This window comes from Anomaloglossus baeobatrachus, chromosome 3 (genome assembly GCF_048569485.1).
Source record: "Anomaloglossus baeobatrachus isolate aAnoBae1 chromosome 3, aAnoBae1.hap1, whole genome shotgun sequence".
NCBI lineage: Eukaryota > Metazoa > Chordata > Amphibia > Anura > Aromobatidae > Anomaloglossus > Anomaloglossus baeobatrachus.
The window spans coordinates 306,553,492-306,574,464 of NC_134355.1; positions in this window are offsets into that span (position 1 = coordinate 306,553,492).

Below are 20,973 nucleotides of genomic sequence, written 5' to 3' on the forward strand. Positions count from 1 at the left end.
AACCTCTTGAGCATTTAGTGAGTTTTTTGCCTCAGTATTTGTAAGACCACGTGCACACATTAAGCATTTGGTGAGTTTTCTACCTCAGTATTACTAAGCCAAAACCAGGAGTAGATAAAAAATGAAGAAATCGAGTGTGTGTTTCTACTATTCTTTCCCCTGACTTCTCCACTACAGGTTTAGGATACAAATAGTGAGGTAAAAAAAACTCCCCAAATACTCATCATGTCCACGTGGCCTTACAAATACTGAAGTAAGCACTCACCAAATTTGCAACGTGTGCACAGGGCCTTTCAAATACTGAGGTAAAAAACTCACCAAATACTGAATATGTGCAAAAGGCCTTAGACAAGAAAGGGTGCATACACTGATCTTTCACAGGGACCCTTTCTGTCCGTGTTCGCCACATATGCAAACATAGCATGTAAGGCCACGTGGACATGTTGAGTATTCAGTACTTTTTTTACCTCAGCATTTATATACGAAAACCAGGAGTGGATGAAAAATGCAGAAGTGGTTCACATGGCTCATATATTTGACCACGAGGATTTGGTGAATTTTTTACCTCAGTATTTGTAACCAAAACCAGGAGTGGTTAAAAATGGCAAAGTTTCTATTATACATTTCCCCCAATTGTTCAACTCCTGGCTTTGGCAACAAATACTGAGTTAAAAAGTCACCAATTGCTCAACGTATGCATATGGTTTAATTCATTTAATGAAGAAAAACATCTTGACCCTTGGGCTATGTGCACACATTTCAGATTTATTGTAGACATTCTGCAACCAAATGTGCATGTTCTAGCAGGAAAAACACTGCGGCAAAAACCAGTGTATTTGCCAAGTTTTTATGGATTTTGTAATGCATTTTTTTCATCGCTTTCAATGGTGAAAATGCGAGATTAAATGAAAAGAAAATAATTGACATGCTGCAGATTTTTTCTGCAACCAAATCTGCAACGAAAAAAACCTGAACGTGTGGACAACACTTCAGGATTCTTATTGACTTTGTTGGCATAACGGTATCCTTGAAGATTTGTGAAAATCTGCAAGAAAAACGTGGCAAAAATGCAATGTGTGCACACAGCCTTAAAAGAGTTAACAGGTAATAATTTATTAATGATCTACCCATTGGATAAGTCATAAATATTAGATTAGTGGGGATCTGACACCCACCACCTCCACTGATCAGCTGATAAGCGTCTCGGCAGTGGCCAATGTGGACAATGTCCGGATCAGAAAACCACAGCTTTCAACATTTTTTGCAGGTCATTGCTGAGTATTCCTGTTTATTTTCTAGCTAACTATTTAGGTTATTGTTATTTGTCCTATCGCTTATTTAACCCCTTCAACTTTGTTTCAAACTATTTTCTTTTACTTTGAAAAAATAGGTATTGGTTTAATTTTTATTTCATAAATCAATAGTTCACATAAATATAATCAACTTTCTCATATATTTTATCGTGAAAGTCAGCTTCTTTCTCCCTCCTGGATTGAGCTTTCACTCTGAATTCATAAGTCAATTTTGTATCCACTGTATAAACATAGACCAAATAAACATTTCTGTTCTGCATTTATGATCTAGTCTCCCCAAGGGAAAAACTTGTAACCCCCATACTCACAGGCTGCAACTCTAGCATAGAACCACAGCCAGTGGTGTAACTAGTGTCTGATGGGCCCTGGTCAAAGATTTGGATCTGCTTTACCCCCTCCCCCCCCCACCACCACCCTGACACATGTTAGTCAGATGTATGGGACCTTATAGCATTCTAAATCCTAAAAAGACATATGAGTTGACCCCTCCCTTTATGCAATCTTTACCATCATGAATAATGCCCCCCATCCTGGGCCCATATCTGGTATATATGTCCCCCATCCTGGTACATATGTCCCAAATCCAGGTAAATTTTTTCCCCATCCTGGTATATATGTCCCCCATTCTGGTTTATAATCCCCACATATTAGTATAGATGTGAAAAATTCCTGGTATATATGGCCCAAGTCCTGTTGAAAATGTTTCCATCCTGGTATATATGTCCTCATCCTGTGCCTACTCTGCTGAATATGTCTCCCATCCTCATACAAATTTCCTTCATCCTGGTAAATATGTCTCCATTCTGGTATATATGTCCCAAATCCTGGTATATAGGTCCCAAAACCTGGTGAATATGTCCCGCATCCCGATATATATGTACTTCTCCTGTGCCCATCCTGGTAAATATGTCTCCCATCCTGGTACAAATGTCTTCCTGTTATATATGTCCTTATTCTGTCCTGTGCACTTTTCTGTTATATATGTTCTTATGTTGTCCTGTGCACCTTCCTGTTATATTGTTCCTTATCATGTCCCCTTCCTGTTATATATGCCTTTATGCTTCCCTGTGTTACGGCCCCAGGTCTGTTGCTCCACGTTCCCCTTCTTCCCCTTCTGCTTTTCGTTTGCGTCGTTCCAGTCGTTTGGGAACTTCTTAGCTTCCTGAGTCTAAGTCCCAATTTTAAGCTACTGAGCATGCTCATGGACTTAGTCATTTCTGAGGCTAAGTGGGTACTCTGTTCTGAGCATGTCTGCGATGTGGCATTACATGATTGGCCGTGGGTGATGACACAGGTGATGCGGGGATGACATGGTCCTCAGCATGTGACGTGGCATTACATGATTGGCCGAGGGTGACGTCACTTCTGTCGTTGCTCGTTACTATTGGCCCAGGGTCGTTCCTGTTAATTATCCTCCATCTTGTGGGTGGAGCCAAGTTTATAAAGGGCCCTTGAACCTGCCTCTCAGCGCTCAGGCGTTACATGTGCTTGTGTGGGAGTAGACGCTTAAACAGGGTGTGTCGTACTAGTCATTGTGTTGCTGTGAAGTAACAGGAACAACCACTACTTCTGTGGTACAGACACCCTTTTCTGCTGTCACTAGCAGTAGTTGCACGGTGGACCCTGACTGCCTGTTACTCGTAATTAGTTATAATACCAAGCAGCCCCGTAACATTACGACTGAGCCAAGGGCCTGGCTGTGATGGCAGAGTTACAGCATCTACAGTGCTATATTCAACAGCTTGAGGTTAGACTCAAGTCTGTTGAGGAAAAACCTGTTACTGCAGTACTGATTTCCTCTCATGAACCCTGTCTTGCTCTCCCAAATAAGTACTCGGGTGATAGCAAGACATGTTGGGGGTTTGTCATCCAGTGCCAAATACACCTGGCACTAAAGGTTATGTCACACACAGCGACAACGATGTCGCTGCTACGTCACCATTGTCTGTGACGTTGCAGCGACGTCCCGTCGCTGTCGCTGTGTGTGACATCCAGTAACGAGCTGGCCCCTGCTGTGAGGTCGTCACTCGTTGCTGAATGTCCAGCTTCATTTTTTGGTCATCGCTCTCCCGCTGTGACGCACAGATCGCTGTGTGTGACAGCGAGAGAGCGACGAAATGAAGCGAGCAGGGAGCAGGAGCCGGCATCTGGCAGCTGTGGTAAGCTGTAACCAAGGTAAATATCGGGTAACCAAGGTGGTTACCCGATATTTACCTTCGTTACCAGCCTCCGCCGCTCTCACGGTGCCAGTGCCGGCTCCTGCTCTCTGCACATGTAGCTGCAGTACACATCGTGTAATTAACCCGATGTGTACTGTAACTAGGAGAGCAGGGAGCCAGCGCTAAGCAGTGTGCGCGGCTCCCTGCTCTCTGCACATGTAGCTGCAGTACACATTGTGTAATTAACCCGATGTGTACTGTAGCTAGGAGAGCAGGGAGCCAGCGCTCAGTATGCGCGGCTCCCTGCTCTCTGCACATGTTGCAGCACAGCGACGCGTGTCGTTATGATCGCTGCTTCGGCTGCTGTGTTTGACAGCTAAGCAGCGATCATAACAGCGACTTACAAGGTCGCTGCTACGTCACAGAAAATGGTGACGTAACAGCGACATCGTTGTCGCTGTCGTTTAGTGTGACCCCAGCTTTAATGCTTCTCACTTTCCCAATGAAAAGGCCAAAGTGGGGTTTATTATCTCACTCCTCCAAGATAAGGCCTTAGAGAGGGCTACACCTCTCTGGGAACGTGAGGATGTAGTTTTACATTCTGCTACATCCTTCTTAGGCCTCTTTCACACGTCAGTGATTCTGGTACGTTTGTGCTTTTTTTTTAAACGTACCAGAATCACTGACATACGCAGACCCATTATAATGAATGGGTCTGCTCACACGTCAGTGATTTTACACTGCACGTGTCTCCGTGCGGCGTACCCGCGTGTGCGTGATTGCCGCAAGGAGACATGTCCATTTTTTTTGGCATCACTGATGTCCCACGGACCACGCAGTGGTGTGGTCCGTGAAACACGTGCCAGAAAAAAACGTGCTTTTAAAATAAAAAACATTTTAACTCACCCGGCGTCCAGCGATGTCCTCTGCAGCCCGTGCAGCTTGCTGCTTCTGAGCCGGCTCATTATTGTCGCGCATATTCATTATGCACGACACAGCCGACCCGGAAGCAGCTACTGCGGGGGTCAGCGCCGGCCGGATGCTGCACCGCGGGAGCGATCAGCACCATGGAGAGTGGGAGCGGGCGCAGGTGAGTTGATTACTAAGTGCAATCACGGGCCACGGAGAACGGAGCCCAGATTGCACTTAGACAACCCACGTGTGCCGTGATTCACGGCACACGCAGGGACATGTGCGTGTCTTACACGCCAGTGAAAAACGTCAGTGTTTTTCACTGATGTGTGAAACGGGCCTTAGGGACATTAAAGGCTGTCTTCTTAGGTCCGCACGTCACACATGATGTGGCCTTAAGGCTTCTAGACTTGTCTCCAGGGTTTTCCTCTAAAAGCCTGTATGCTATTAACTTCCGAACTCTGGTCTCTGAGCTGGATTGGCCAGAGAGAGTTCTGATTCCTATTTTTTGACGAGGTCTGGATGGCTACGATAAAGACGCTCTTGCCACTAGAGAAGTTCCTCCAACATTGGAGGAGCTTATCACTGTGGAAACGAGGATAGACGTACACCATAAAGAGCGTAAGCTCGAGTTAGGTACCTCTCGTCCTAAAGTCAGTCCAGTACCTGACCTACTGGTCTCGCCAACTTTGCGGTCTACCTCGGAGAATTCCCCAGTCCCTATGGAATTAGGCAGTATGTCTCCTACACTCCAAAAAGCTACTCCCCCAGTTTGCTTTGTATGCCACCGGGTAGGACACTATGCCAATTAGTGTTCCTCACGTAAGGGATCCTCTCAGGGAAACTCCCAGGTCTAGTGACTATTAGAGGGGAGTTGCTAGATAAGTCAACTTCACCCTCTAAATGCTTTTTTAAGGGCCATTTGTGTTTTGCTTCTTCCCAACCATTGCCCATTCAGGCATTTGTGGATTCTAGAGCAGATGGCAACTTTGTCTCCTCTGCCTTTGTTTCCAGACATAACGTCCCATCCACTATCTTAACTAGTCCTATTCCGGTACGAGTGGTCAATGGTACTATACTCTCAGAAGCAATAACACTAAGGACTGTACCCTTACAACTTACCTTACCGCATGGTCACTGTGAGGAGATCTCGTTTCTCGTGTTACCTGAGAGTACTGATAACGTGCTCTTAGGTTTACCCTGGTTGAGTTTGCACTCACCTTTGATAGATTGGCGGTCTGATGGTATTATCAGATGGGATGCAGGGTGTCAGTTTCATTGTCTATCCAAAACCTCTAAGACAGTGTCTACCATCAAAACCCCTGACGTCTCCTCTCTACCTACTCCTTACCTGGAATATGCAGACGTTTTCTCCAAGCAGGGTGCTGAGAAACTTCCTCATCACAGACCCTACGATTGCGCCATAAACCTCATTCCGGGTGCCATTCCACCTAAGGGCACCGTTTACCCCCTTTCTATACCCGAGTCTGAGGCTATGGCTGCTTATATCAAAGAGAGCTTAGAGAAGGGGTTTATTCGCAAATCCATTTCCCCCGCAGGAGCAGGGTTCTTTTTTGTGCGCAAAAAAGAGGGTGATTTGCGACCATGTATAGATTACAGGGGGCTCAATGCCATTACTGTGAAAAATAAGTATCCCCTACCTCTTATTGCAGAGCTCTTTGATAGACTCCGAGGTGCTCACATCTTTACCAAGTTAGATCTGCGTAGGACTTATAACCTGGTGTGCATCCGTGAGGGCGATGAATGGAAGAGCGCATTTAATACCAGAGACGGTCACTATGAGTACCTGGTTATGCCCTTTGGTTTATGCAACGCCCCAGCAGTCTTCCAAGACTTCATAAATTATGTGTTTCGAGACCTTCTACTGTCATCTGTCATCATCTATCTGGATGACATATTAATTTTTTCTCCCGATCTCGATACGCACCGGCAGGATGTGATTCGAGTGCTTTCTTGGCTAAGGGAGCATTCGTTATTCACAAAGCTCGAGAAGTGCGTCTTTGAGCAAAGGTCGGTCTCCTTCTTGGGATATATTATCTCCCATGAGGGCTTGGCGATGGATCCCGTTCAGGTGTCTGCAGTACAGGAATGGTCTGAACCTAGGTCTCTCAAGGCGGTACAGAGATTCCTAGGGTTCATTAACTATTACCGGCAATTTATTCCCCACTTCTCCACCCTAGTCGCTCCTTTGGTGGCCCTGACCAAAAAGGGAGCAAATCCCAAGGTTTGGTCGGCTGAGACTACACAGGCGTTTGTCTCTGTCAAGTCTTATTTTTGTAGTGCGCCTGTTCTCCAGCAACCTGATGAGAACAAACCTTTTATCATGGAGGTGGACGCATCTTCTGTGGGAGCCGGGGCTGTGCTGTTTCAAAAAGAAACCAACAGGAGGAAAAGACCCTGTTTCTTTTTCGCCATGACTTTCTCTCCAGCAGAGAGAAATTATGCCATCGGGGACCGAGAACTACTTGCCATGAAATTGGCTTTTGAAGAGTGGCGTCATCTGCTTGAGGGTGCTAGACATGCTGTCCATGTTTTTACTGGCCATAAAAACCTTACTTACATCCAGATGGCACAATGTCTAAACCCTCGACAGGCATGTTGGGCCTTGTTTTTTTCCCGGTTTCATTTCAAGGCACATTTTCTCTCCGGAGACAAGAACAATAAGGCAGATGCACTCTCGCGGTCCATGGAGTCTACTCATGAGGAGGAGGATGTCCCTCGCTTTATCTTACCATCTCAGGCGTTTCACATTCTTTCTCCAGTGACTCTTGACCAAATACCACCTGGGAGGACCTTTGTACCTCCACCAAGACAAAATGATATTCTGTCTTGAGCTCATACTTCTAAGCTTGGTGGGCATTTTGGTGTCAGGCGGACGCAAGAGCTAATCGAGAGATGGTACTGGTGGCCTAATCTGGCTAACCAAGTCAGGAGGTACATTCGTTCTTGTGGTATTCCTGTGCATGAAACCGTTCTTCGCGTCAGAGACCAGCTGGTCTTCTACACCCACTGCCCCTACCCGATAAACCTTGGGAGGTTGTGGGAATGGATTTTGTAGGAGAACTCCCATCCTCACAAGGCCACCGTTTCATCTGGGTACTCTCTGATCACTTTTCACGAATGGTACATCTGGTTCCTCTGCGTGGCCTTCCCTCATCTAGGGTCTTGGCCAGACTCTTTCTCCAGCATGTCTTCAGACTGCATGGGATGCCTGATCGCATAGTACATGACAGGGGTCCTCAATTTGCATCTCAGTTTTGTCGTGACTTTTGCAGCCTCTTGCAGATTAAGTTAAACATCTCTTCGGCCTATCATCCCCAGACCAATGGGTTGGTGGAACGTACGAACCAGACATTAATTACGTACCTTGGTCATTTTGTTTCCACACACCATGATGATTGGTCTTCACTCCTTCCTTGGGCAGAGTTCGCCCTTAACAACTTGGTGGCTGAGGCAACGGGTCAAACCCCTTTTGTCCTTAACAATGGACAACATCCCCGGGTCCCTATGCCTTTTTCTGCCACTACTCCCACTCCTCTGGTTTCTGATTGGGTGACTAATGCCAGAGATGTATGGGATCATGCCCAAGCGGCTATTCTAGCGGCCAAGGACCGCATGAGACCGAGGGCTGATCGTCTTCCTCGCCCGGCACCGGTGTATTCCCCAGGCGACTTTGTTTGGCTCTCCGCCAGGAACATCAAAGTCAGAACGGGGTCAGCCAAGTTTGTTCCACGTTACCTGGGTCCCTATGAGGTTCTCTGGCAAATAAATCCGGTAATGTACCAGTTGAAATTACCGTCCCATCTCCGAATCCATGACAAGTTTCATGTCTCCCTATTGAAACCTGCTATTCTCCCTCATGCTAGGGATGAATCTTCTCCATCTTCTGACTCATCCCGAACCGACTACCCTGTACGGGCTATTGTTGGTGTTAAATGGGTACGAGGTCGCACGTTTTTCTTAGTTTATTGGGAGGGTTATGGTCCGGAACACCGGTCTTGGGAGCCGGAGGATGCTATTAATGCTCCTGGCCTCATAGCTGCTTACCTGCGCCGCCGGGAAGGGGGGGCTCTAGAGGGTGGGTACTGTTACGGCCCCTGGGTCTGTTGCTCCATATTCCCCTTCTTCCCCTTCTGCTTCTCGTTTGCGTCATTCCAGTCATTTGGGAACTTCTTAGCTTCCTGAATCTAAGTCCCAATTTTGAGCTACTGAGCATGCTCACGGACTTAGTCATTTCTGAGGCTAAGTGGGTACTCTGTTCTGAGCATGTCTGCGATGTGGCATTACATGATTGGCCATGGGTGATGTCACAGATGATGCGGGGATCACATGGCTCTCGGCATGTGACGGGGCATTACATGATTGGCCGTGGGTGACGTCACAAATGATGCAGGGATCACATGGTCCTCGGCATGTGACGTGGCATTACATGATTGGCCGAGGGTGACGTCACTTTTGTCGTTGCTCGTTACTATTGGCCTAGGGTCGTTCCTGTTAATTATCCTCCATCTTGTGGGTGGAGACAAGTTTATAAAGGGCCCTTGAGCCCGCCTCTCGGCGCTCAGGCATTACATATGCTTGTGTGGGAGTAGACGCTCCATGCAAGTCTGCGTAATATCCCTGCTACCAATCTCTATAGTGGTACCAGGTTAGGCAGGGACCTAGTACCGATTCGGGCGTCGTTATACCCGCTTCCCATGCTTTAGGGGAGTCGGGCTAGGTAGGAACTTCTCCCCCTTCGGTCCTGTTTACTCTCTGCAGATAGCATGGAGAGTTCCCTGGCTCCTTTTAGTGCGGTTAGCACACGGGGCTTGGACAGGGACTTGCACTTGAGCCATTTCAGAGAAAGCTATTGCTCTCTGTTATCAGTTGTCATATTACACTTCCTCTATGAGCATAATAGAGGTTAGTTCTTAGGTTTGCCTGTGACCATTAATAGGCGACCTTTGCATTCTCTCCTTACCTAGGAGCATTGTTTATGCTTTGTTAATTTACTAGCTTACTTCTGTGAAGTAACAAAGGTATTTCCTATTCATATGGGGTAGTCGCCCTAACTTATTTAATTGTCACCACATATTAGTTTATGCTAATACGGTACTCGCTGTGAGTTAAACGGGGTGTGTCGAACTAGTCCTTGTGTTGCTGTGAAGTAACAGGAACAAGTACTACTTCTGTGGCACAGACACTGTCACTAGCAGCAGTCGCACGGTGGGCCCTGACTGCCTGTTACTCGTAATTAGTTATAATACCAGGCAGCCCCTTAACACCCTGGGCCCCCCTCTCTTATATATGTCCTTATCTGGTTCTGGGCTCATTCCTGTTATATAGTCCCAGCTCTGTCTTTGCATTAAAAAATGCACTTTTTACTCAGATCCCTCTCCACGCGGTGTCATCTTTTACAGCACAGAAGCCAGAAGGGTCCCTCCAACCCCAGGTCCTGTTGCAGTTGCAACTTCTGTCCGTGACCCACACTAAAGAAGAAAGAATTTGATTATCTTGAATATGCAATTCAGCAAGTGAAGCTAGAAGCAGATTATACATGTACTTAACGAGAAATCTTTACATAAGGCTGGTTTAAGATGCCTGTGTTTGTGTTATGTGTGATATCCGTTTTTAACATGGATGCCACACGTACCCATGTTATCCTATTGTGTACTCACTCCTATTGTGACCTCTCATGACTCCGCACGCACACGCAGACATTTCGTTTTTTTTATCTGGCAGCACGGGTGTCACACGGACCGCACACTGATGTGATCCGTGGGACATCGGTGTGACACGGTCCGGAGAAAACACGAGTTTTTAAATAAAAAGATTTTCTATACTTACCTGTATCCAGTGATGCTGTCTCATGCTCTGCTGCGTCCAACTCCTGACTCCCACTCATTAATTTCATTGATTATTCACTCCAGTGAGCAGCTGAAAGCAGGGGCATCGTGGGGACAGCGCTGGGGACAGCACCGCCGAGGACATCACTAGTGACAGGTGAGTATCCTGCCAGCAGTGTGTGCAGGGACGTCCAGGAGGTCATCGGATTTCCCAATGAACTCTGATGACCTCCTGATGACACCCTTGCAACAACTGCGCTACAGCCGAGTGTCACGACGGTGACTTCCAGGGGTTCATGAGAGTTCATTGGGAACTCTGATGACCCCCTGGATGTTACTGCACAAACTGCTGTATGCTCACCTGGCACCGGTGATGTCCCCAGCAATGTCCCCGCGATGCTGAACTCGGCTGTGCTGTCTGGCGCTGTCCCCGCGATGCTCCGGCTTCCAGGTCCTCGGGCAGTGAATAATCAATGAAAATAAAAAGCTGGGGTCAGGAGCGGGAGGTAGCAGAGCAGAAGACAGCATCGCTGGATACAGGTAAATATAGAACATCTTTCATTGCAGAGACAGGTGTTTTATCTGGTATGTGTCACACATATGCAAACACATGGTCATATGTGTGTCACACGTGTGACATCTAACCATGCATGTAGCTTGTTCCTGATAAAACACGGACGTCTGAAACCAGCTTTAGGCCCCCTTCACACGTCCGTTAAAATCACGCACGTGTTTCACGGTCCGTTTTTCATGTCCGTTGTCCGTTTTTTCATCCGTATTCTTGTTCCGTGTAACATCCGTGTTGTCTCCGTATGTCCGTATGATTCATCCGTTTGTCCGTTTTTAGAGTCCGTGTGTGATCCGTGTCACTAGCGTTTGCCATCCGTTTTTCAAGAACGTTTTTCTGTGGATTGTCATCACATTAATGATTCAATGTGTTGATGCTGGTGTTAATTAACATTTTCCAACTTAATGAGCCACTAATCCGGATTTGGTTTTTTTGGTGTGCTTCCATACTGGGTCTTGTTGAGTTTTTCAAGCACTAAACCAAAAACAAGCTGAACAAACGCTCAAATGAAGCCTCACACTCCTTCCTTAATGCCTGCAGGCTGCAAAATGACATTAAATACAGCTCAAAGTAAATTGAAGACACCTGGCAATAAAGAGATACATTAATTACAAGCAAAGTTGAAAAAACGGACACGGACCACACGTAGATGCATCCGTGTCACGTACGTGTTTTCACGCACCCATAGACTATCATTGGATGCGCGTGTGCGTGTTCCGTGCCAAAAACGGACAAGCATCCGTGAGGCACGGATACACATACGTGTCACGCACACGGACATACGGAGCGTATGGAAAAACGTACGTGTATACACAGACATTGAATAACAATGGTCCACGTTTGTCCGTGTCTCTGGTACATACGGACACGGACCAAACACGCACGTGTTTCACGGACGTGTGAAGGGGGCCTTACAGTGTATTTCTATGTGCTTCTATGCTAGAAAAAAAAAGGGAAAGGTATTTCTTCCAACAAAATAACTAAAAAATTATAAAAAACAATCACAATAATTTAATTTTAATGCACTTATTTAAAATATAATAAACATCACAAAGCAGCAAATAACAGACACATTTGGTGTCCCTGCAAAGGTGTCAACCTGTACAACACAGCGATCAGATTATTTATGGTGATTAGTAAGTGGCGTAAAACATGGCATGACTGATTTGTTTCTCTATTAAAACCATAAAAATGTAATATAAATATAATGCTAAGGCCATGCTCATATGCAGCATTAATACTGCATTTTTTCCAATGCTTTTTTTTCTGCATGTTTTCTGCAGGTGTCTGCACCACACAACACAATAACAATATTCCCTGATTATGGCATGTTTGCTGCTTTTTAATGTGTTTTCATGCTTCTTTGATGCATTTTTGGTGCTGATGATTTTGTGCTTTTGTATGTACAGAAAAACTTTGATTATGCATTTAAAGATACAACAGCATTTTTTTTTACTTTGGTTTTTTTCAGGCTCCCCATAGATGTTGTAGACAAAAAGCACCAAAACCTGCACAGTTCAGCAATGTCTATGGATGCACCTAGAGTGGAAATTTAATTAAATCACATCGACTTTGTTTGGACATTTAGACCGTGTTGGCTGAGTTTTTCTACTGCTCTTTTTACCCAGACATTCTGTTGTGTTTAACTGTCCAAGCAAAAGTGGATTTGATTTCATGAAAACGTAATGGTCCCCAGTAACTGCGGGAATCCGGATCTGTTTCAGTACAGTGGTGCCACTGACTGGAAGGGCGAATCTCTAAGCCGGTGGTACAATAATAACAAGATTTATTAAGACAAACTCGCCCCTGTTTTTAGGGGAGGAAAAAAGAAGTAAATTAAGTTTAAGTCTAAGGGCGGCTTTGCACACTACGACATCGCAGGTGCGATGGCGTCAAATCGAAAGTGACGCACATCCGGCGTCACTTGCGATGTCGTAGTGAGTAAATCCTACATGATATGATAAATGAGCGCAAAAGCGTCGTTATCGTATCATCGTTGCAAGCTCCGACTTTTCCATAATTTTGCTGCAGCGATGGTACGATGTTGTTCCTCGTTCCTGCGGCAGCACACATCGAACTTCACCTTACCTGCCGCCGGCGGCTCTATGGAAGGAAGGAGGTGGGCGGGATGTTTACATCCTGCTCATCTCCGCCCCTCCGCCGCTATTGGCCACCTGCCGTGTGATGTCGCTATGACGCCGCACGACCCGCCCCCTTAGGAAGGAGGCGGGTCGCCGGCCAGAGCGACGGTCGCAGGGCAGGTGAGTGCATGTGAAGCTGGCGTAGCGATAATTTTCGCTACGCCAGCTATCACAAGATATCGTACCTGCGACGGGGGCGGGGACTATCGCATGCGACATCACAGCATCGGCTTGCAATGTCGCAACGTGCAAAGCCCACCTAACAGTAAATAGACTAAACAACCCCAGCAACATATATACAATGAGAAATCTATGTCTTCCCCTTCCAGGGGAATGCTCACATATCTCTGGTCCCAGTGTAAGGGGAGTCTTCCCTTGAGCCCACAATGCTCCTCCCTCCCCTAAATGTGACCGGACCTAAACAGGGCTCATTTCTACAGGGAAGCCGTGATATGTGTCATTTCTCCTGGATCACAATCTTAACTCTACCTTAACCAATTAACCCTCCGGGATCCGGTGTAACCTACCTCAGCTGCACAGCGAGGCCAATTAAACATCAAATTCACATAAGAACTATAACATTTAAAACAACCGTATTTTATTCCCAATCACAGGAGTCTGTTTGTTAAAATTTTAGTTAATCAGCTGTCTCTGCAGATGATTCAATCTGGATATTTGGGTGCCTTGACAGCTTTACCACAGGCTGTAGCCTTTGGACCTTCACACCATGCAATCCACAGTTGTCAATTGTATAAACACAGTTCAGTCTTTGCTGACACAGATCCATTAAAGAAAAGTCATTCAGATCAGTCTAATAACCTGTCTAATATGTAGAAAATGGCTCTAGGCCTAGGGAATACTTTAAGCTTAAAAATAACCAAATTTATTCCCAAAAATATTTTATTATAGTAAAAAAGTTTTGATACCGCACCATTTAGTGAATAATGGACATACAACAATTTATCTCAAATTACATCAACTTTCTGTTCACCCCTGGTCTTGAATATCAAGAACAGGGTTTACATTCAGATTAACTGATAAATTGATATAGTAAAAATACAATAGTCACTTAGCAAGTTCACACAAGGGCACAATAATGCATTGCACCAGAAAAGACTTAACTTTGGGTATTCCCAAGTGACTCTTCAGACATGGTAGTGTATAGATAAGTAAATCACTCAGATAGTATAGTCCAAAGTCATCCAGAAATTAGGTGGCAAGGCGTTTAATATCCAGTCCCACAATCAATAGGGTGAACCGCCGACCGTCAATATTTAATCAGAGTGAGTCTCCACCCCGACGCGTTTCCCCACATTACATGTGGTTCATCAGGACGCTAAGGAGGTAAGTATAGTCGATCAGCAAACAGACACACATATATGAACACACATCACTAAAAAATAACCCCAAGCAGATGATTGGAGAGAAAGATTATAACACCTACTTGTCAGAACAACCAAATTTATTCCCAAAAATATTTTATTATAGTAAAAAAGTTTTGATACCGCACCATTTAGTGAATAATGGACATACAACAACAATTTATCTCAAATTACATCAACTTTCTGTTCACCCCTGGTCTTGAATATCAAGAACTGGGTTTACATTCAGATTAACTGATACATTGATATAGTAAAAATACAATAGTCACTGAGCAAGTTCACACAAGGGAACAATAATGCATTGCACCAGAAAAGACTTAACTTTGGGTATTCCCAAGTGATTCTTCAGACATGGTATCATATGTGTCCTTGCTCTGGCTTGTGCATGCGCATTGGTAGCGCTTTGTCGCACATGCGCACTCGCGATATGGGCTACGTTGATTGTGGGATTGGTTGAATTGTCCACAGCTGATCTTGTCTGCGTGGGCTATTTAAATCCTTCCCTGACATGCAGCTTCATGACGCCTCTGTGGACGGTGGTATATCATCATTAATACAGGATTCCTCTGTGATGCTGCTGATCTGAATAATAATGGCGCCATGGATCTGAATGTCTGCTAATTCCCTCTCTGACAAGTAGGTGTTATAATCTTTCTCTCCATTCATCTGCTTGGGGTTATTTTTTAGTGGTTTGTTCATATATGTGTGTCTGTTTGCTGATCGACTATACTTACCTCCTTAGCCTCCTGATGAACCACATGTAATGTGGGGAAAGGCGTCGAGGTGGAGACTCACTTTGATTAAATATTGACGGTCGGCAGTTCACCCTATTGATTGTGGGACTGGATATTAAACACCTTGCGACCTAATTTCTGGATGACTTTGGACTATACTATCTAAGTGATGTACTTAACTATACACTACCATGTCTGAAGAATCACTTGGAAATACCCAAAATTAAGTCTTTTCTGGTGCAATGCATTATTGTTCCCTTGTGTGAACTTTCTCAGTGACTATTGTATTTTTACTATATCAATTTATCAATTAATCTGAATGTAAACCCTGTTCTTGATATTCAAGACCAGGGGTGAACAGAAAGTTGATGTAATTTGAGATAAATTGTTGTTGTATGTCCATTATTGTTAGGGCCAGATGGACGGGTAGACCCTGGAGGTGGATCCACTGGGCCGAACTCCCCGATGAGGGAAAGGAGTCCGGTAGCCGGAGCACTGTAGGTAGCAGGACAGTCCGTGCACTGAGAGCAAATGGAGAAGTCCCTGGGACCACGAGGTCACGGATGGTGGTCCGGGTGACGGAGCTCAGGTTCGGAAGCCGTGATGGTGTCAGGCAGGGTCCGGAACCGTTGGAGCGAGATGATGGGTCACCGCAGGGATCCGAGATGGTACGGACTGTCAGGATGGCAGATGGGCATCGTTCGGGGTTCGAGGTACCGCACGACCGGATGGCGATGCAGGGTCGGCTCTAGAAGACAGAGAGGTAAGTATCTCATAGAACACAAGGAGACCTGACTCCTAGCTTGGAAAAACACGAAGAACAGGCCCCGCTCCCTTGGACATTAACCCCCTATATACCCTGTACCTGAGTGCATGATTTCCTGTTAATTGACACTGGCCCTTTAAGAAAGGTTCAGTGACCGCGCGCGCGCCCTAATGCGCGTGCGCGCAGCCCGGGTGCCAGAAGCCAGGGCAGGAAGCTGAAGGGAGGACGCAGGGGAGCCGGCCAGGAACTGGGAAGCCGTCGGGCGCCGGGAGCGGAGACCAGGGGGCCTGGGAAGTGCGGGCACCGGAGGCTGGAGAGCGGGGAGCGTGGCAGGTGAGCCGGGGAGCGGAGCTGAGGACCCGGGGATCGGAGCAGGGGACCAGGGGAGGGGATCCGAGGACCCGGGGAGCGTGACAATTATTCACTAAATGGTTCGGTATCAATACTTTTTTACTATAATAAAATATTTTTGGGAATAAATTTGGTTGTTTTTAATAACCTGTCCAACCCTAACTAGCTTGTTGGACCGGTAAAATAGCCCTCAATATACAGTAGATGAATAAAAACAAGGTATCTTATCCTGGGTTGCAATGCAGGATACTTTATCCTCCACAGAAGCCGCGTCACTCCTCACAATATGGCCGCCTTCTTCCGTTAATAACCCACTGATGGACCTCTCTGTTCTTTCCACCGAACAGGGGTAGAGGTTGACTATTCTGGGTGTCACCGTTAACAGGAACACGAACTTGCTGTGGTATACAAGGCACCAGAATCGCTAGCTCAGATCCTTACCTTTCTTTTTTTTCTTTCGTTTCTGGAACTCACACTACGCATGTCCAGTCCCTGCTCTGTCCCCGTGATGACCAACCACTCCCTTACATCAGCTTAAGTGACAGAGCGATGATGCATTAAAAGTATTTTACCTATCCCGCAACAAAGGTACATTTTCACTGCACAGTTCTTCTGTTAAATACATCACGGTTTATATAAAATTATTCAAGCTTGTGTTACTGACATCTAGTTGCCAGACGTTATCGTTACATATGTGGTCAAAACTAGGGATGATCGAATACCTCAAATATTCGGCTTTGCGAATATTTTCCGAATAGGTCGTCGCTATTCGACTATTCGTGAATATTTGATGCGCAATGTAAGTCTATGAGAAACCCGAATAACAACTATTCAGAACTATTCGGGCTTCCCATAGACTTACATTGCGCATCGAATATTCGCATAGCGGCGACCTATTCGGAAAATATTCACGAAGCCGAATATTTGAGGTATTCGATCATCTCTAGTCAATACCCATACTGACAACCTGAAGTGTATAGCTCTCTTCCCCCCCTATTAAAAAAAACTGTACCTACTGTGCATCTAAAGATGCGGCTGAACTGTGTGGTTTTGATGTTTTTTTCCCTAGAGGTTTCTAAGTAGAAACTAAAAAAAATGTAAAAAACTGCAATGATTTTTAAGAGCAGAACCAAAGTTTTTCTATACTATAAAAACCACATTAAAACGTGGCTTCACATCTGCACCAAAAATGTAAGATTTCTAACAAGTCTTCTGCCTCACAGGAGAACTTAATTCATAGCTCTGTACTGCTGTATTATTTCCTCCATAATGCTGCTGGTTCTCGCGGAGAGCTACAAAGAAAAGAGCAGGAATCTGCAGCCTATGGTATATATGGGTGAGATCATAACACCTAGTCTCCTTCCACCAGCTCACATTCAATTGCAAATTAAGAGAATGAGTCCTTGGCGTTAACTAACTAAAATACAAGATACAAGTCATATAATGGCCAAAAACAGTGTTATTCCTCATGTATACACACATATGGCAGTTCATATTAAAAATTTACTTGAAAGTGTAGTTTTTTATTGTATGATTGTGAGAATACAAAATATTTTTCTATATGCTTTTCTACTCTGAGAGTACAATATATATTTTCCTATATGCGTTTCTATAACCAAGCTTTCTTTTGTATATGACGAGCAAGATGGAGCCTAAAATCCTGCAGCAGATGTCTGATATAAGGAAACACGATGAAGAGATTGATAATAATGATGACTGACTACATCTGTGCCAGCTCTGATTCATCTGTGAAGCTGCGCAATAAGGAGTTATGGAGAGTAGAAGATTCCCAAATATGGAAATAAACCTCATATGCTTTTGCAAATGCGTCTAGTTTTACCAATGGCAACCTGCTGGGAGTTTTTCTAATAGACCAACCCACTTTTGATATATACAAAAGCTTGTGTAATAAAAAAATAAAGCACTTGGGTGTGCACCTCCTCATATTACTGAACAAGGAGCTTATACCCAACTACATTTTGTGTGGTCTAAATTTCTCCTTGCTAGCATTCAGTAATACTTGATTTGAGATTTCAGCAGACATTCGCTGTTAAGAAGGAGATTTCCGAAACTATGGAATTTCTCCTTGACATGATCAGTGATATTATGGAACTGTCGGGCACAACATGTTGTAATGGTTTATTCACTGAAAAGGTCCAGGAGAACCAGGGGGCCTTTCTTGAAAATATATAATAGTACAGGTTATAATAATAATAATAATAATAATAATAATAATAATAATTTATTCATTTATATAGCGCTATTAATTCCATAGCACTTTGCATACATTGGCAACACTGTCCCCATTGGGGCTCACAATCTAAGGTTATGTCAATTATGATCCACAAAACTAGTCTGATTACCATGCATGGTGTTGAGAAGGAAAATTCCCTAATATGGGTCAATTGTCATCAGCCACATGGAGTTTTTTCTCCTTCCTTTGGATTAACATGTTAGGCTATTCAAGTGACAAATGACTTGAGTCTTCTTCCAAGCTAACAGTTATGAAACTGTGAAAAATGTACTACATGGAAATTAAGTATACCTGAAGGGAAAATTCAAGTCAATTTCTAATGTTAGAATGTTAGCGTGTAAGGAGCAATTTGCCAATAAACACTATATTGTCAGGGTCAGAGAGTGTTTTTTGGTGCAGTTTTGGATGCTGTTTTTCTCCCCTCAAATATAATAAACCAGCAAAGGATACAAAGAAGGTACATATAAATTAAATGATCTCTTCTATTGTTTTGCTATACAACAATATATTTTCTTGTGCCAATGAGTAAGATAAGAAATATGAGGTCATTTTGATTAAAAAATGACTACACTTTTGTGATCAAACAAATCCTGTGTTGTCTGATATGGCAGTAATTTTTGCTAACATACATTTGTATGTTCAGTAGTGATGAGCGAACATACTCCTCACTATTCGTTACTCGCACAAATATTAAGGTATTCTAGCATAACGATGGCCGGCCAGATACTACAAGTGTGCTTCACCTTTTGTGTATCCCCCCTTTCCCCATAGATTGTAAGCTTTCGAGCAGGGCCCTCATTCCTACTGTAGCTGTTGAATTATTTGCTATTTTGTCTTGTTTTTGTCTTTACAAGCTTCTACCTGATTGTAAAATGCTGCGGAATATGTTGGCACTATATAATTAAACATTAGTATTATTATTATTATTATTATTATTATTATTATTTGCAATATCTGTTACTTGTTGAGCATTTTAGTATTCCCCTAGTGAGTTTCAAGTCCCCTCCCCATGTTTGGTGCCTGATTTTCAGCCGCTAAACATGCGGGGATTGCTTGCCAATCACAGTGATGCTGTAGCTATCTTTGCTATTGGCATTACTGTGATTAGGTGGTGCAGTTAAAAAAAAATGACGTTCAGTCATTGCATCACCAGAATTATATTTACTGAGTTTTCCCATGGCTGTCACACTGCTTCAGGGTCTGATCATTAAAGTTCATGAATATGCAATGCTTCCTCTTCCACCATCTGTAACAGTGACTGTGATTAGTTTCAGTCATGCTTCCCCCATCCAGCTTCTGTGCCGGCGTCTGTAATTGCTAGCCCTCACACTGTCTGGGTCCCTGGAATAGAATTTAAAAATAAATAAAAATTTGGAAAAAATGGTGCAGGGTCCCAAGTATTCTGATACCCAGCTCAGATTAAGCAAACACCTTCAGGCTGCAGCCGCCAGCTGAGTGCTTCATCTTGGCTGTGTATCAAAATAAGAGGGACCACCATGTGTTTTTCTATTATTTAAATAAATTAAAAAAAAAGCTGTGTGGTCGCCCCAAATATTCTCAGGCTGGGGCGGTCCATGGTTATTGCCCCCCAGCCTTAAAAATAGCAGCCTGCAGCCACCCCAAAATTATTGCATCCATTAAATATGCCAATTTTGGCACTTTTCCCGGATTATCTTGATTGCTATTGAGTGGTGAAAATCGGAGTAATATAAGGGGTTAATGACAGCTGTGAATAGTCCAAAAATCACAGCTATCATCAATTATGAAGCTAGTAATGGGGAGGGGGTCTATGAGACCCCCCCATTTCTACCCCTGTAAGTAAAAAGGAAAAAACACAAAACACACAGAAAAATCCGTAATAAAAAAGCACCCTTTTTCTCCAAATTATTAACCCACAAAACACCCCTGTAGATAAGGCTTAAACCACAGACATGACATCCCATGACGATCCCTGCTTTTCGATATCTGAGGTTGCAGTGTGTGGTTACATTAGAATATGTGACTGCACACTTCGGTGTCAGGGACACACTGACAGAGCTGTGAGCAGTAATGTCAGTGAGATCCCATGGATCCCTTGGTACCCCAGCTGTGGCTTCAGGTGAGCTGATCTAAGGTGAACTCATTGAACTTAGTGACCTCATCTCAGGTGAAGTAATTGAATTCAATGCCGATTTCCTAGATTAGGCTATATGTGCGCACATTGAGTATTTGGTTGCAAACTTTTCTGTATCAAATCTGCATCTTCTGGCAGAAAAAAACACATCAAAGCGCATATGATATTGGTGCATTTTTTTACCAGGTGCAGATTTAGTGCAGAAATGTCTGAAACAAAATACGAACATGTGTCTCATCTTTTAATCCGGCATTGAGTTCAAAACCGTATGTGATATAAGTGCATTTTTTTTCAGGAGGAGCAGATTTATTGAAGAAATGTCTGCAATCAAATGTGTGCCTAATGTGGTAATCTGGCATTTAGCTCAATTACATCACCTGAAGTGAGGCCACAGCTAGGGGCACCATCAGTGTGTCCCTGATGCCACAGCG